The following is a 19,102-nucleotide window of genomic DNA, read 5'->3' as shown; positions in this document are numbered from 1 at the left end:
ATTTAATGTGTCTTCAGAACACCTGTGAATCTTGTTAAAATGCAGATTCTGATTCAGTGGGTCTGGGTTGGGCTTGCAATTCTCATTTCTAATAACCCATCTGTTAATGCCAATACTTCTACTGGTCTATGGCATACAATTTAAGTAGCAAGGGTCTAGGTCTTAGGCCTTAAGCTCTAAAATGTTTTGAAATACTTTTTTTTCAAATGTTTATTTTTTTGAGAGACAGAGATAGAGTGTGAGTGGGGGGGGGGAGGCAGAGAGAGAGAGAGAGAGAGACAGACAGACAGACAGACAGACAGACTCAGGATCCCAAGGCAGGCTCCAGGCTGTAAGCTGTCAACACAACGCCTGATGTGGGGCTTGAACTCATGAGCCATGAGATCATGACCTGAGCCAAAGTCGGACACTTAACCAACTGAGGCCACCCAGGCGCCCCTCTGAAATACTTTTTAAATTATTATTGCCTGAGTGAATGCCTGTAATTATTTCTGGCTTATTTTAGTTGAGAAAGAAATAGCTTGACAATGAATTTCATATTAAAAAAAAAAGAAAGAAATAGCTAAAAAGTCACAATGTAATTTAATATTTACTATAAAATAGTTTTTAAAATTTTCTATAATTATGGGTAAACCTTTACTATAATAGATCATAATTGAATACTATCATTGTTATAGACAGATAAGATAATATAGTTTAAAAACTAAAATAGTTATAGTTTCTTATCAAAGGAATACTATATAAATATAAAATGAGAATCATGACATTGGATTAAACATAGTTGCCTTGTAAGGTTTAAGTTCTTTTTTCTTAATTTATGCTTTATGTAACATCTGAATCATCTGATACTTGGCTTTTACTTGATGGAAAAGAAGGAAGGAAAGTCAGAGAATCAAAGAAGTAGACAATTCTTGTGAACGATTTTTCTCTCTTGGGTTTTGGCTGTCTACTTTCATTTTTGATTCAGGCGGCTTCCTTAATTCTCAAAATGTATGGAGCCTTTTAGGTTTTCCATTTGAGCCTGAAGAATAAGAATTAAATTTTACTTCCATTAATCTTCATTCCCATTCTACTTGACCCACCACATTTAAAACCTTAATATGTTTTACTTCCCAGGAAGATAAGTCCTATTCACCATTCCTTCTGTCGGGTTATATTGAGAGAAGAGTTCTTTAGTGAAAGCAAACCACATTAATTTAAAATATTCTATCATGGAGATAGTAGCTTAACACAGTGTAAGGTTACTGGAGGGCTATGTATTTTTCTTTTTTGGAAATGGGTAAAGATGCAACCAGAAAGATACTGTGACAAGTAGTCCTCTAGGAAACCTGGCCAGTGCTTTTGCTGTAGAACTGAAATGACATATACTAAGTACCTTAACTGAAATAGCCACTTTATTTGTATTACTTTTTAGAAATCACTCCCAGGAAGAAAATTAGTTTAGATATTATTCATGACATATTTGAACACTGACATAAACATAATTAAGTGAATCTTGAGCATACTATGTATTAATCCAGATTGTTGATTTGGAGAGCATTAGGTTGAATGTTACTAATTTAATTTGTGACAGTGCTTTCTATTTTATTACTTTTTTGTGAGAGTGCTTTTTAAATGGCACTCATCATTCAAGACATGTTTAGTATCATTCTAAATGCTCAAGAGGATTTATAAACTGGCTTTTAATTTTTATTTATTTTTTCTTTTTTTAAGTCTTTATTTTGAGAGAGAGAGAGAGAGAGAAGGGAAGAGAGAGGGGTAGAGGGAGAGGAGAGAGAGTGAGATAATCACAAGTAGACTCCGTGCTGTCATTGCAGAGCCTGATGCAGGACTTGATCTCATGAACCATGAGTCATGACCTGAGCCAAAATCAAGAGTTGTACATTTAACCAACTGAGCCACCCAGGCACCCCTAATTTTTATTTCTAATATGTCTTTCATCTCTCCCTTTTATGCTACTTAGTTGTGTTTGATTTTCTGATATGAATTCAGGTTTTGTTGGGCCTGAAACCTATGTAATTTTGGGATGGGAGAGGTCTTTAAGGAAAAGAATGTTTTTTGTTTGTCTGTTTTGCAGATTTTGCAAAAGCATATAATGATGTGAACATACTACTAGGGACTTTTCCAGGACGGAATGAATTTTAAGCTAGGCTTTATCTTCTCCCAGTATCACAAACTGAGAAAATAAAATACTTTGTACTTTTTTTCCTGTTGAAGTCTAGTCTAGTTAGTTTTATGTCGCAGCTGGGATTCAAATATGGGCATTCTCCATCTTCTTTGCCATTATTACAGTCCAAGACATATTTTTCTAATGCAACAGCAGTAGCTTTCCAAATGGTCTTTCCACTTCCATATTTTTACCTCCTACCCCCTTTGCTCCAGCCTGTTCTCCATATTGCAACTGGAGGCTCTTTTTAAAAACTTTCCAGTGATACATTTAGGAAAATGTAGATATTTATATTTATCACATTTGTGTGTGTGTGTGTGTGTGTGTGTGCGCGCGCGCGCGCGTGCACGCACACGTGCTCTTCATTTATTCCTAAAGATTCAAGTTTCTCTCTGATATCATTTCTCTTGAGCCTGAAGTAATTTCTCTAGCATTCCATATGGTGCAGGTCTGTTGGTAACATAATTTTCCTTTATCTGAAAATGTCTTTCTTTTGCCTTTATTGTCAAAGAATGTTTTCCCTGTTTGTAGACTATAGGGTTGATAGTTTTCCTTTAAACATTTTGAAGATACTGTTGCAGTGCCTTTGGCTTCTCTTATTCCTGGTGAAAGCACATAGTCACTCCAGAGTCTGTTTCATGGGCATGTGACCTGTGCAGTTGCATAGAGTTCCACACTTACAAAGGCTGTGTGCTTGGTTACATTTTCTGCTGTTGTTGTCTTGAAACTCTTAAAAGTTTTCAGGCCCCCTGTTTTCAATTTGCATGGAGTCTCACAATCGTATAGCTGGACCTGCATCATTTGAATCATTGCTCTCCTATATGTAATATGTTGTTTTTCTCTGGCTGCTTTCAAGATTTTCATTTTCACTTTGGTTTTCAATAGTTTGATAATGATATGCCTAAGCTTGGTTTTCTTCATGTTAGTCCTCTCTGGGGCCACAGATCTTCTTAAATCTGTAAGTTTATATCTTTCACCAACTTTGGAAAGATTTGGGTCATGATTTCATCAAGTATCTCCTACTCCCCAATTCTCTTCTCTACTACTAGGATTTCATTTGTTGATATTGTTCCCTCAGATCTCTGGGGCTCTCTGTTTTTTATTTTTTGGGTCAGAATAATTTTTAGGTAGAATAATTTTTGTTGACCTATCTTTAAGTTCACTTAGCTTTTCTTTATTCATCTCTAAGTCCATGCAGTGAATTTTTTTAAAGGTGTGTGTGTGTGCGCATGCACACATGCACATGAGAGAAAGAGAGAGAGAGAGCGCCCAAGTTGCCTCCACAATGTCATCGTGGAGCCCGATGTGGAGCTCAATCTCATGAACAGGAGATCATGACCTAAGCTGAGATCAAGAGTTGGATGCTCAACTGAGTGAGCCACCCAGGTGCCCCTAATTCCATCCAATTAATTGTTACGTTTGTATTCTAAAGTGTTCATTTGGATCTTTTTTATGTTTTCATTTTCTCTCCTGAAATTTATTTCTCTCCTGAAATTTATTACAAGTATAGTTTTCTTTACGTCACTGAGCATAGTTTTCATAGCTGCTTCATAGCCCTTGTCTGATAATTTCAACATTTGGGTCATTTTAAGGTTGGCTTTTGTTGATTGTTTTTTCCTTTACAAATGGGTTACAGTTTCCTGGTACTTGTTTGTTAGATAATTTTGGAATTGTGTCCTGGAAATTGTGGGTATTATGAGAGTATTGACTTTTTGTTTAGCAAGTGTTTAACTTGATTTTATTCAAATTTTAAGCTCTGTCTTGCCTGTGGTGGTTAACAGCCCAGTTCTCTGCTCAGTCCATTTATCTTGAGCCTGCCAGCTTGTAGTCTTCCGCATGTATGCTTGGTTTGGGAGTTACCCAGAAACTTGGGAGATGTTATACACAGAATTTAGGATTCTTATTTTCTGGCCCTTTCTTTTCCATTATTTCCTTACTCTGTGGCAACTGTGATTACTCTGGGCTTTGACCCTGGCTTCTCAGTCAGGAAGGATAGTATGCCTTCTATTGGAACTTCAGCTGTCTTGCATCACATTGTGACTTTGGCCTGCCCTCAGGCCAAAGCTGCAAAAAAGGCATGCTTAATGTCAGATATGCCCATTTTTCAAGTTTGGATTATCTCTCCAAAGTATTCCTGGTTTTTTTCTCTCTCCAGAGCCCTCAGTGAATTGTTTCACTTTTTTATATTTAGTCTAGAGCTTATAGTTGGTCTGTTAGGGCTTAAGCTGTGATACTAAAAGCACAGCTTTTTGCATGTATCAAGCTTTTAGTACTTTTGAGGGGAAGCAAGAATGATTTATCTGAGGCTTATTAGCATACTCTTCTGAGAAAGTAGAAATCTGATAATGCTTTTGGTGATATAAAATAGCTAATCTTTAGGAGTATTTATTATTGAATGTATGAACTCATTTAATTATTGCTACTTGTTTATATTATTTTATAATTACTTAAGTGTTATTATTGAAGCATAACGATTTTATATAACTTGCCCAAAATGGTAGTAATCAATAGAGTTGTCTGGTTGAAGAGCATATTCTTTGGATTGATTTTTGTAAAAAAAAAAAAAAAAAAAAAAAAAAGAATTATCTGTGGTTTCTTCCAGTTTGGAGACTGATTGTAAACGTAACAAGCAAGAATATTTTCTCTGCCCTTTGGGGGAGAATTGTTTTGTGTCTAGGTTCCCTGTGCCTGATTAATAAGGATCATCAAGATTTAAGTAATTTCTTTTAATGTTTGAACAACTTACAAATGTTTTAAGAATAGAAAACAGAATTTATAATCATTTATATTTCATAGCTGACTTAGTCCTTTTGGTCTCTTATAACAAGATACCGTAAAGTGGGTTGCTTACAAACAACAGAAATTCATTTCTTACAGTTCTGGAGGCTGGGAAGTCCAGATCATGATACAGTAGATTCAATGTATGGTGAAGACCTACTTCCTTGTGTATAGAGGGTGCCTTCTGGCTTTGTCCTCATATGGTGGAAGAGGCAAGGCAGCTTTCTCGAACCACACTTATAAGGGCACTAATCACTTCCCAGACACTCCACTTCCTAACACCATCATCTTGGGTGCTAGAATTTCAACATATGGTAGGACACAAATAATCAGTTTATAGAAATACCCCTTCTTAGTTACAGTATTTTTTCTATATTTTTTTTTCTAATTTTGTCCTTATGAAAGCCTTTACAACACCAAAGCCAGTGATAATCCCTTCTCCTTTATTGATATGGAAATAGAAGCCCAAGAGAAGTTACATGAAATAGTTTTATATCGTTCAGGTATCCATTTTTTCTTTGAAGTTTTATTGGTAAAAATAGTGACATTGTTAGCATACTTTATAATTTTTCCCCCAAAATTTCTCATAAATGTTGCCTTATTTAATGTTCCAATTAACCATCTGGGATAAGCAAGACAATTGGTGTATTACTCTTTTTTTTCCGATGAGAAATCCAAAGGTACAAGAATTTATATGAGATACATAAGTGTAATTATAACATATGAAGCTGTAACCTGCATCACTAAAACTACTTCTGTGTCCATTGTTCTGTATTAAACTATCTTATTTGGCTTCCAGGTAACTCTGACAATATAGAATATAAACTCATCTCACCAACATTTTCCCATGGTATCTTTAGACTGTGACATTATAGGAAGCACTTAACACTTCATTGAATCAACAGATAATGAACAAAAATAAACCTTTTGACAATATCTCCACATGTCTTTTGGACTTTTTTCTTCTTTATTCTCTTCTGAAAATTGTACTGTGAGTAAAACTGCTTTTTCTCTGTCTCAAAATGAACTGCATAGTATTTTCCAAAGTGGCGTGTACCTATACTTTGATTTATGAATCAATACAAAAATTTAAAAGACTTCTGGGCCAAAAGGCTTACTTAAATATGCTTTGGGATGAAAATGCATTATAAATATTTACATTGGATAATTTTCCTGTATAATCCTTTTGGAGGTCTTTTGAAGGTTTCTTTTTTTTGTTTGCTTCTTTCCTTCTACGTTCCTTTCTTCCCTCCCTCCCTCCTTCTGTGTCCCTCCTTCCTTCCTCTTCTTTCCATCCTTCCTCTAGTATAGAGTACTGTTCTGTACAAGTCTTACCCTATCTTCTGCCAAGCCTTCAAATCTAATTTTGGAACAACTTCTCTAGGTAATTGAAGTACAGAAGGTATGAGTGTTCACTTTACTTGTGATTTATATATGACATCTGTTTGAAACTAAACTTTCTCTCTTTTCAGAACCAGAAAAAAATATATTTATTTTGGGATATGTAGGCCAAAGGCAAATGATCTGAGAAGTAAGCACCCTTGTTCCTAAAGGAGAGTCACTTCAGTTTATATAAAAAAAGATATATTTGACCGAAACCAAAGGACCTCAGAAAGAAAGCATAGTATACAGTAGGCTGTCAAGAAAAAATTTACTGAACGATGAGTGAAGGAAATGTGTGTCTATGTTTTTATGCTTTACCTTCATGCCCTTAGGATTAGTAGAGACAATGGCTTGTAGTGTAGCTTCTGCTACTTTTCCATTCTCCACCTGGCATTTAAAATTAATAAAATGCAGGGGCGCCTGGGTGGGTCAGTCGGTTAAGCGTCTGACTTTGGCTCAGGTCATGATCTCACAGATCGTGGGTTCGAGCCCTGCAGTGGGCTCTGTGCTGATGGCTCAGATCCTGCACCTTGCTTAGGATTCTGTCTCCCTCCCTTGCTCATGCTGTCTCTTTCTATCAAAAATAAATAAACATTTTTTAAGAGTCTCTTATGCTTTGGCTCTCTCTCCCACTCTAACCTCTTTTTTTTTTTTTCTTTTTTTTTTTTTCTTTTTTTTTTTTTCCTTCCCCTCCTCCATGGTTTTCTGTTAAGTTTCTCAGGATCCACATAAGAGTGAAAACATATGGGACAAACTGAGAGTTTATGGGGGGTGGGAGGGAGGAGAGGGTAGGTGATGGGCATTGAAGAGGGCATCTTTTGGGATGAGCACTGGGTGTTGTATGGAAACTAATTTGACAATAAATTTCATATAATAAAATAAATAAACATTAACAAAATCAGTAAAATGAAGATTATCCTTCATTCCTTGCCTCGAGTCCATGACACTTCTGTATTTCTTTCATTATTAAATGCTTTTTAATAATTTTAAAAATACACATGTTCATTTCTAGAAACATTTTATCATGTGCGTCTCAGACTTTAATGTATGGCATCTCAGCCATATTTTAAGTACATATACAATAACCGTATTTTAAGTCAAAATTGGGTAGCAGTTGTTTTGCTTCCTGTACAGGAAACAGAAAGGTGCTGGAAAAAACTGCCAGGTATTTTAAACTACGTTCAATGCAGTAATCTCCTTGAAATCATACTTTCTGAAGTGTCTTTTTGTTACTATGAAATAAAAACATGAATAAATTCTGGCCTTTAATGCATTTCATTGACGTGTAGAGAGCATCATTTACAGCACACCTTTATGTTCCAGTTGTACTCATCATTAACACTTGATTGGCTTTATTGTTAACAGAATACACCATTGGAACACAAGTTTTTGTGGAGTTAAAGTAAGCCAATAGGATTATCATTTAACATTTAGAAAATAATGGTTAAACCGTCCTTGTTGGTCAGTGCAAGCAAATAGTAGAGAGCTTTCTGCTTCTTGTTGGCTGCTGTTTTAGTTGGTAAGGAGCACTGTTAACACTGAATATTATTTGAGATATGTACGTCATCATCCACAGCATTGGCGATCTTTTTGTCGTGCTGAGTTTCTTCATTAGAATTTGTTACGGCATTTGATGTAAATAGAATTTGACCTTTAAAACCAACAAATATTGTAGCAAAAATTAAAATTTTTTTAAATGTTTGTTTATTTTGAGGGAGAGCATGAGCAGGGGAGAGAGGGAGAAGGAGAGGGAGAGGGAGAGAGAGAGAGAGAGAGAGAGAGAGAGTGAAATTCCAAGCAGTCTCCACACTGCCAGAGCAGAGCCTGACATGGGGCTCAAATGCACAAACTATGAGATCATGACCTGAGTTGAAGCTTAACTGACCGAGTCACCCAGGCACTCCTGTAGTATGTTATTTTTTATCAGTAGTTTTCTTTTATGTCTACAGTTTTTGTGTCCCAACTCACATTAATAATATTATTAATAGGCACCCTTGTGAATGTAAAAATTTCAGGATTGTCAAGAACTTTTAAAAAGCATCAAATGTCGTAATTTCATGCCTCATTTGGTAAGCATTGCATTTTATAATTGAAAGAGATTAGGTCTTTGGGACTGGAAGAATTCAAGTGACGTTCTCTCATCCAATGAATAGTGGACTAGAACTTTATTCTCTTGTTTCCAGTAGCATTTGGCTGAGACATGAAAAGTATTTCCAATAATTTTATTCAGAATCCCCTACCAACGTGGATTCTTATGAAAATTCCCCAAAATATAGGAACAAATTAGACATAATATTTTTTATTCTAATAGATTAAAAAACTGAATAATCAAAACAAAACAAAAATACCTCAGTCTGATTGTTCTGTTTGTCTTTTAGTAATGATGGGGTTTATACCAGTGTTTTCCACAAATACAGTACATCCTCATTCAATAATTGACATTTTTCTCTTGATTCATGTTGGTTAAACCCATTAATGCAAAGTTAAAATTTACAAATATAATGATATTCCAGTAATGTTGGATAAAGATTCTTTTTGCAATTTTCCAGAACTTTTCTAATACCCATTTTGTGCACAGAAAAAACCTTAATTGTAATAGTGCCATGCATCTATTTTATTAGGAAGCTCAGAAAAGTATAATTAAGTTTCATCTACTTTAAGGGAAGAAACTTTATGGGTGAAATAACATTTATTATCAAAATTATCATTGGTCGACTGGCAGAATTTTACTGTATGTTACAATTAGCCATCATCATTTTCAATGAAGTTCTGTATGAAACACTTCCTATTTAATACCTTTGTTCTTGAACAACACCAGTAATTTCTTTTCCCTTGGGGCATACAGCTGTCTCCAGCCTACTCAGAGCCATGTCAGGGCATAAAATCATCTTGACAGAAAGCTTTAAATTATAAATAGTCCCATAATGACAGTCAGCTTGGGCGGTACATTTATAAAAGAAGTTATTAAAGAAAATGTCATTCCAACCCATTACTATAACTGGAATCCTTCACATTTCTGCAGTTATCTTTTGATGCTCAGATAATATTTGCATACGCAAGCATTTAAACAGGGCTGTCGAATTTACAAGTATAAAGACATACTAAGGATATTGGGTAAATGGCTTCCTAAAGTGTTCTGAAACTTTTCTATCACAAATACATCTTCATATATGCCTTCTCCCTGTGAAGACTCTGGAGGGACTGGAGTATTAAGACTCCAAGATCTTGATGTTATTCAAAAGCCATAGCACTGGAAATACTTCCTATATGATAAAAGAAGAGAATCAGAGGTTGATTTATCTCATTCTTACCTTATAAGCAACTTCAGAATATTGGATATTGAATAGAATTCTGTGAGCACTTTTTTCCTAGAGTAAATGCTGATTATAAATTATTTGGTGTTAGTGTTCTGAGTTTTAAATACCCAACTAATTCTAGCATCTTACTGGCACATTTAAATTCTGTGAGAATCTACTTTTAACCCAAGGTGTATTTTTTCTGTGAACAACAGTATAGTTTCCTAGAAAAGCTTACCTTTTATTTATTTTTTTAAAAAAATTTTTAATGTTTATTTTTGAGAGAGAGAGCATGCACCAGTATGAGAGACCGAGGGGCAGAGAGAGGAGGAAACACAGAATCTGAAGCAGGCTCCAGGCTCTGAGCTATCAGCAGAGAGCCCGACATGAGGCTTGAACTCATAGAGTGCAAGATCATGGCCTGAGCCAAAGTCAGAGACTTAACTGACTGAGCCACCCAGGCGCCCCAAAGCTTACCTTTTAAATGCCTGTAGTTCTCTACATCATCTATTTTATACTGTTGTGTACCAGGTTACTGAAGCACCTGAAAGCGGGGCTAAGAGACTGAATTGAAAAAGCAGTGAATGGCGACGTTTGTAAATAAAAGTCCATGTTGCTGAGCTTATACCACGCTTTAGTCTGTGTTATGACTGAATTATTTAGCCATAGATTATTGCTGGCATTGGAGAGAGATGCCAATGTTAGATTAACAGGAACATTTAATTTCTGTGGATGTGTGTATATATATGTGTGTATAGGCGTTTGTACACATTCATTTAAAGCCCTATCCCCCTACTCAACATTGTAAACAGTGTTGCATGGTGTTGCCTAGTGGGCCCCCAAAATCCACCAAACTGCTGATTCCCACTTCAGTCTTCTAATTCAAGTTTTTAATCACATTTTCTTCTTTGATTCCAAATCCTTTTCAATAGAGACATTTTCTTACCAGGCTTCTGCCAGTTTAGCAACATTTATTCCTCTTTTAGGCATGTCTTGAAAACAGCATAATAGGTTTATTCTTTCCGTTCTCAATTTCTGTCTCTTAAAAGTGATTTCTGTCAAAGGCTCAGTGTTCTGAGTTGTTCCCTATGCTACCTAATCACTTTAGCCACTTAGCTTTGAAACTGCCTGGTGAAAAATAAAGTTGTACTGGCAGATGTAGGTCAATTCGTTTGATTTCTCATTTTCTTCATTCCCCCATAACATGACCCAGGGATGATGAGAAAGTATAATATTTTTAGCTTTCTTTTGAAAAGCTTTATATTCTGAGTGAATTTAAGCCACACTGATTTCTGTTATATTAGGAGAATCCAGCTGTTTATTTTAGATTAGTCTCTAGCTTTATGAAATAACCTTTTGTGTTGATGTTTAGCAGGAGAGGAACACATATCAGTCAATTTTATTTATTTGGCATATATTATTAGCCTCTGTCATGTGTCAGCCACTGTGCTTACCACTGAGGATAGCTGTAATGAAAGATATTTTCAGAGGAGCTCATAACCTAGTAAAGAAGATATGCTCAGACCTTTGTTCGTTGGCAAATTAAATTGTTAAGTAAATTATTTTAGGCCCTTGCAACAGACTTTTAATGATCTTGTGGTTAATACATTTCTGGACTTAGGGTTGGAAGGTTTTCATTTCATTTATTTCTGTTGACTTTTCCTCTTCCATCGTAGTTCTAATGTGATCTGGAGCAAGTCACGCAATATGTTTATAATGTCAGTAATATCTGTTTATAAAGCATTTTGAGATCTTTGGGGAGAAAGTGCTGGGTCAATAGAAATGTTATCCTTTCAGCAAACATGCACTGGATATCAGTGATGGAAGCATTGTGTATTGGGCTCCATGAGCAACTCAGAGATAAATGAGACGATTGTCTTGGTCTAGGAGCTGACAGTGCAACGTATAGAGTGGTAATGGGGTGTGGAGGAAATTTGTGGAGGAGGGGGTAATACGACGTTTCTTTAGTGGTTTCATGTAAAAGCAAATGCATGTTTAAATGAGCATTTTATGGTAATTATATTCTCTCGTATAAATCTTTTTCCATCTGTTCGTATGATTTGTAATTAGATATTTTCCATAAGCTTAGTGGGCATTCTAGACTCAAAAATTGTTCATTTCTTATTAACCTAGTTAAATTGTTTTCTTTAGCTTTACTTCTTTTTGACTAGTATTGCTGCAGTACTTCATCATTATTATTAAAAGACATCTTTTGGGGTGCCTTGGTGGCTCAGTCAGTTAAGTGTCCAGCTCTTGATTTTGGCTTGAGTCATGACCTCATGATTGTGAGATTGAGCCCCATCTGTGCTGGGCATGGGGCCTGTTTGGAATTCTTTCTCTTCTTCTGACCCTCCCCCATATTTGTGCTTGTGTGTGCACATGAACACTCTCTCTCAGGGGGAAAAAAAAAGACATCTTTTGAATATCAACTATATGTGTCAGGGTTTTCAACTTTGAATAATATGCCACGCCATTTCATGGTGAAGAGAAGTTCTTAACAATCCCCTACCACCAGTGTTGACTATAAATATATTTTAATGTTACCTAAATATATGGTGATATAAAATTAAATATAAACTCTATATACTTTTAGTTCTCATGATCATAATATAATGGAAGCAATAAAAATATACATTTATGTATTAATACCAAAATAGTATGGTATTAATTTAATGCGATGGGTTAGGTTATTTTCCTGAGAGTAGATTGCTGTTCACAGTATGAATGTGATCCTGATAGCTACGATATAGTGTTTTTTTTTTTGTTTTGTCTTGTTTTTTTTTTTTTTTGTTTTGTTTTGTTTTGAGCTTGGCATAATTATGTGGCCATGTGCTTTCAGATGACTTCATTTTCTCAGCATACTTTTCAACCCACTTGGAGAACTTATTTGTATGGTGTGATGTTGGGTCATGTGACCTTCACTTGGTGCATTATTTACGTATTAAGCCTCTTTATGTGCTATTTTCTTAGCTTGCAACAAATTAAGAACTAGTTGACTCCAACACAATGGTTAATGCTTCAATAAATGTTGGCACCAATATTGCATAATAATACTTTGTTATGAGATAGCAGTCAGATTATCAGAATCTACTTTTTTGTTTTTGAGAGAGAGGGAGAGAACACGCATGCATCCATGAGTGGGGGAGGGGCAGAGAGAGAGGGAGACAGAAGATCTGAAGCAGGCTCTGTGCTGACAGCAGAGAGCCAGATGTGGGGCTTGAACTCATGAACCATGAGGTCAGGACCTGAGCCGAAGTCAGATGCTCAACTGACTGAGCCACCTAGGCAGCTCCAGAATCTAGTTCTAGCAAAGTTTTTAGATTTTTGTAGAAATAAAATTGAAAATTTAAAAATATTAAGAGTATTCATGGACCACTAAGGATATTTTCTCAAAGGTTCCTTGGACTCCAGTTTGAGAAATATTACAAAATGTAGAGTATATACAGACACACAGACACTGTATATATGTGGCATAAACAAGTAGAAATTCAACAACTGTTATAAAATTAATCATGCAGGCACTACATGGGTATAAATTACTACAGTGCTAAATATAATGATCAAATTAACTACTGAATGATTTTATTTTGGAGGTACAGTCTAAGAACTTAATACAACTATGTGAAATTAAATTCCTTTTCTGTTTTTGAGTGCTTGTATTCCTTTTTTGATAAAAAAATTAGGAAAAACAAGATTTTGCACAAATTAAGAATAAAACAAGGCATTGCAGATAATTTATCTAAAGGACAATACCAGTTATTCATTTTAAGAAAAGGCAACATAACTATAATGGGCTCAGGATCAAAATAGTAGTGGTTATCACTAGTCATCTTCTTTACTAGGTAAGGCAGGCATGGAAGAGATTGTGGTTTTGTAAGCATCCTCTTTCTGCAGAGGTAGCAAACTCTACAGTGTATGTAACAGGAGGCTTTCCATGTCAACAATACTACAGGTCTCCCTTTCTATGTCTAAGGGAAATAAGGCCCATTTTCCCACAGAGCCCAGTCTGAGCTTCTCAAGCTGTCTTTACTAGCTCATAGGATAAGCCACAGCTAGTTTAAAAATAAGCCAGTTGTTTTTTTTTAAAAAAAAAAAAGCCAGTTGTTTTTAGCGGGGAAATATATTGAAAAAGAGATGGATGAAGAGTACAAAGAAGGCAGAGGGGGTGTGGAGAAACATACATAGGGGTCTGTTCCCAGTCCGTTCTCTTCGGTGTATAAAGACTGGAGAAATGTGCTATGTTAGCACTATTTGTTACTACATTTGTTACCTGAATCTTGGTCATTAGTTATTAGAAAGGAGCAAGGAAAACTATGGAAGTAAGCACCTAACCTTGATTTTATAATGCAAAGCATGTAAATCTAAAATTTTAATTTCTTAATCTGGCTGTTTCTGGGAAAACAATCAATTTATGTTACTTCCTGGTTTAAATCCTTCAAAGACTTTGCCATTGCTTGTAGGACATTCATGAATTGTCTCCTGATAATCTTATTATATCCCTTCATTGCACTTTACATCCCAGTGATGTTGACCTATTTTAGTTTGTTCTCTACTAGACTGTGACTTCTATGAGAAAAACTTCCCCAAACTTCACACAATATGTAGCATGCAGTAGCCCTTCAGTAAAATTGTAATTTAATTGAACTCTAATTGGATGAATCTGGGCAAAGCACTTTGGCAGTGAGTAGATCTTTTTGACCTTCAGTGTATTCTAGAGCAGGAGAGTGAAGATTAGAGATAAGAAGTATGTTAGAAGACCAGAAAATCCAGATTTTGCATGAACTCTGAATAGTTGAGTTCAGTCAACATGCATTTATTGAGTAACCAACATTTCCTGCTACTGATGGAGTTTGATAACTTGTATGATTATCAGAGCCACATTGTTGAATATGTATAGAATGGTGAGGGATATGAGGAATATTGAAAAATATTTAAGGTCTTAGGCTGAAGTTTTTGTTTTTTTTTGTTTTTTAATTTGGACTTTAGAGACAACTTGTAAAGATAAGAGCATGAGTATTTCAAGTTTTCTTTTGAAAACTGAGTCATAGATGTTGCATTTCAAGCCAAGTAAAGGTTTGATTATTTTACACTTCATGGCTTTTTAAAATTCTAGTTGCTATAACAACTTTGATATTTCTTTATTATTTTTAGCACTTCAGTTGCCATAACAATAAGATATCTTTAAAAAATAGCAATTTTCTTTTATAAGGGAAAAATCTCTTTCAATTAAAAATGATTTTGAATCCACATTTCTTTCCTATAATGTGAACCTGTTATTTAAAATGTAACTGTACTATTCTGTTTTCTTATAATTTTGACAGACTTTTGCAGGAGATGTTTTAAGGTTCAACTTTCCCCTCCATGTTTTTATTACTGTGCAAAAATTAAAGGGAGGTGGCTATGTTGAACCTTTCCTGTGACATACTATTAATATTTGATGGGATTGCATTGATATGAAAATCTTATTAAACAATTTAATTTCCAGATTTGTTTCATAAAGAGAAGAACATGGAAGATGTAAGAAAGCTGGGAATTTCCTTCTCTCTTGTGTTATTTTTAAGTGTATTTATCATGTCTGTTGCTGTACTAAAACAGCTACCACTTTACTTATTTAGAAATAACTGACAGCTCAGGCCTGAGCTATGGCATTTTATTCATAGAATAGTACTTCTGCTTACTCTTTGAGAAAAAATTCTCATAAGCTTTATTTCTGATAGTTAAACCTTTAGAAAATTAAGGGTAGCAAATTAGAAGAGGAAAGAGGAGTATGCTATATTTGCTATGCAAATAGATTCGGAAAATATGGAAGCTCCATTCTTTTCTAGGTGTCTGGTTACTTGTGGAAATCAAACAAGTCTGTCTGTCTGCTTCTCTGTAAACATAAAACCTATGTATCTATATCTGTGTATATACATGTATGCGGAATCTAGTAGCTACAAAGGTGTGATGGTGATGATAAGGCAATTTTAAGACTGTTCTCATCAATGTTAAGAATGATGATCCCAGCCTACCAGGCAAAATTTAATTATGTTCAGAATTCTGAGTTTAAGAAGGCAGAGGAGATGTATATGAGGCATTTATAAAGATTTAAGATTTAAATGTAAAATTTGATGGAGTGAAACAAAATTTTAAAAATTTAAAAAGAGAAAGACCCGCATTATCTGGAAATTGCAGCATCCACGTAATTGAGGTTTTTATGGACTAAACTTTGGTGATTTTTACATTATGGTGTTGTAATCATATAAATTTCCTAAGATGCGTGGTCATGTTCAGATAATGCATTTATATTAAAAATGTACTTTTTAAAGGGAATTGTTGAGGGAGATGGCAATTCAGTAGAAAGTGGAAGTGTTATTAATTTCCTATTCTCAGGTTATTTGTGGGTATAGTTTCTTAAGGAGAAATGATTAAACAGAAAGTCTGTTGAGAGTGAAGAATATGCTTACCTTTACTATCTGAGCTTTGAATGAGCTGCTGTGTGCTTTTTTATGGTTTATCTTTAAATTTCTAGTTTTCGTAACCAACTTTAAGGGGTAGGTGTTAGCTCCATTTTACAGATGGAAGCTGAGACACGTGGGAAGAATGACATACCCACGGCGTCATAGTTAATGAGTGCTGCAGCCAGCTTGCCACCCCACGTCTGGCGCATTCTAAAGCCTATACTGTCTTCTTTAAGTCATAATCTTTCCTAGTCTTCAAGTATGATAAATGTTTACTAAAGATAATAGCCCAAGCTAAGGAAAATGAAAAGAAAGATCATACTGTGCATGGTTTTACTTGCTTACTTACTTACTTAGTTATTTTTACTCTGCACACTATTTTTGACTGATTAATTTGGTTTTAATTACATCTTTTATTTGAGGGTTCCCCCTACTAAGAATTAAACATACATGTAGAGGCGCCTGAGTGGCTCAGTCAATTAAGTGTCCTACTTCAGCTCAGGTCATGATCTCACGGTTTGTGGGTTTGAGCCCCGTGTCCAGCTCTGAGCTGACAGCTTGGAGCCTAGAGCCTGCTTCCGATTCTGTGTCTCCCTTTCTCTCTGCCCCTCCCCCACTTGTGTGTGCATGTTCTCTCTCTGTCTCAAAAAAAATAAACATGAAGAAAAAATAAATGTACATGTATATTAGTATTTTCTTTCTTCCTTTTCCTTTGTGGCTGGTTACAGATAATGAAATTTCTCAAGGTTTTTGCTTTCTTGGCCAGTTGTCTTAGATCCCGCCTAGCTGGGGCAGTCCCAGAGTGTTGTATAACTGGCATTTAATACGAAGCCTTTTCTCACTCAGTGTCTCACTTGCATCTGGGCTGTTGTGTCTGTGAGTACAAACACTGAACCATGAGTCAGGTATCCTGATTGAGAGAGTGTGAAAGTAGGCACAGGATAGATTTACTTATTCTATCTGTTCTTTTAGACATTTCAGTAGCTCTCTTTCTTGCTTTGGAGGATTCTGGTATTTTTCACTCAAGTAGTTTAGGGATCTAATTTGGTGGTTTTACATTTAAGAAATGGAATGCTTGAAACATGTAAGTGCAATCATAGCTTTATCCTTCTTTTTGGCCATAAGTTACATGTATGTGAAATAACAGATCTTAAATGTCACATTTTGATATGTATAAATGCATGTTACCCATGGCTATCGAGATACACCATGTTTCCAATCATCTCTAAAAGTTTCCTTATACTTCTTGTTGGTCAACACACATCCACATCCACACCTGATTTCTTTCATCAAAAATTAGTTCCATATTTCAGAACTTCACTGTATGGACATATTACAGTTTGTTTATTGGTTTCTATGTTGATGGATATATGGGTTGTTTTCAGTTTTGGGCTATTAAAATTAAAGTTGTGGGGCACCTGGGTGGCTCAGTCGGTTAAGTGTCTGACTCCAGCTCAGATCATGATCTTGCTGTTCACAGTTTGAGCCCCACGTTGGGCTCTGTGCTGACAGCCCAGAGCCTGGAGCCTGCTTCGGATTCTGTCTCCCTCTCTCTCTCTGTCCCTCTCCTGCTCATGCTCATGGTCTGTCTCTCAAAAATATATAAATATTAAAAAAATTAAAAAGACATTCATTATAAAAATAGAACTGCCCTAGGACCCAGCAATCACATTACTATTGATCTAAAGTATACAAAAACACTAATTTGAAGAGATATGTGCACCTGTATATATGTAGCAGCATTATTTACAGTAGCCAAAGTATGGAAGCAGCCCAAGTGGCAATCAAGTGATTAATGGATAAAGAAGAGGTGGTGTGTGTACACACACACACACACAGGAATACTATTCATCCATAAAAAATAATGATATCTTACAGTGACATGTATGGAGCTTAGAGAGTATAATGCTAAGCAAAATAAGTCAGTTGGAGAAAGACACATACCATATTTCACCCATATGTGGAATTTAAGAAACAAAACAAGCAAAGCGACAAGAGAGAGAGAAGTGCCAAGAAACAGACTTTTTTTTTTTAAATATGAAATTTATTGTCATATTGGTTTCCATACAACACCCAGTGCTCATCCCAAAAGGTGCCCTCCTCAATACCCATCACCCACCCTCCCCTCCCTCCCACCCCCCATCAACCCTCAGTTTGTTCTCAGTTTTTAAGAGTCTCTTATGCTTTGGCTCTCTTCCACTCTAACCTCTTTTTTTTTTTTTTTCCTTCCCCTCCCCCATGGGTTTCTGTTATGTTTCTCAGGATCCACATAAGAGTGAAACCTTATGGTATCTGTCTTTCTCTGTATGGCTTCTTTCACTTAGCATCACACTCTCCAGTTCCATCCATGTTGCTACAAAGGGCCAGATTTCATTCTTTCTCATTGCCACGTAGTATTCCATTGTGTATATAAACCACAATTTCTTTATCCACTCATCAGTTGGTGGACATTTAGACTTTTAACTATAGGGAACAAATTGGTGGGCGATAGAGGAAATAGGTGATGGGGATTAAGGAGTGCACTTGCTGTGATGATCACTGGGGGCTGTATGGAAGTATTGAATCACTGTGTTCTACACCTGAGACTAATATAACACTGTAAAAAAAAGTAAAAAGTTGGGCCATTTTACACTAATACTTAAAATTTATAAAAGTTTGACTTCTGCATTCTTACTGATATTTAGTATTTGCAGTGTTTTAATTTTAGTCATTCTGGTGAGTATGTAGTGATACCTCACTGTGATTTTACTTTGCCTTTTCTTGATGACTATTGATGCTGAATACTGATGGCCATTTCTTCCTTTGTGAAGTATCTATGACGGCATTTCCCCATTTTTAATTGGGTTATTTGTATTTTTACTAACAAAGTGTAAGAGTCCTCTTATATATTTTGGATACAGACTTTTTGTTAGATATATGTTTTGCTAGTGTTTTCTACTAGTCTTTTGACTTACTGATTTTTTTAATGCTATCTTTTGAAAAGCAGAATTTTGTTTTTAGTATAATTCATTACATTTTACCTTTATAGTTATTTTCTG

The 19,102-nt window shown here is 35.5% G+C and overlaps 1 protein-coding gene and 1 long non-coding RNA gene across 10 annotated transcripts in view; one reads left to right on the top strand and one right to left on the bottom strand.

The window, feature by feature from the left end:
- The window catches only part of RABGAP1L (RAB GTPase activating protein 1 like), a 767,496-nt gene that overhangs the window by 249,624 nt on the left and 498,770 nt on the right, over positions 1-19,102 (top strand). The gene's annotated exons all lie outside the window — the stretch shown is intronic.
- On the bottom strand, positions 4,197-17,529 carry LOC123585056. Its single transcript, XR_006705874.1, has 3 exons — positions 17,226-17,529; positions 12,894-12,896; positions 4,197-4,207 (listed from the first exon to the last, which is right to left on the bottom strand). It is a non-coding gene; the product is annotated as an uncharacterized LOC123585056 (long non-coding RNA).

Source organism: Leopardus geoffroyi, chromosome C3, assembly GCF_018350155.1.
Source record: "Leopardus geoffroyi isolate Oge1 chromosome C3, O.geoffroyi_Oge1_pat1.0, whole genome shotgun sequence".
NCBI classification, from domain to species: Eukaryota; Metazoa; Chordata; class Mammalia; order Carnivora; family Felidae; genus Leopardus; species Leopardus geoffroyi.
The sequence above is the reverse complement of the archived record's forward strand: the minus strand, read 5'-3'. Positions and strand labels throughout refer to the sequence as shown.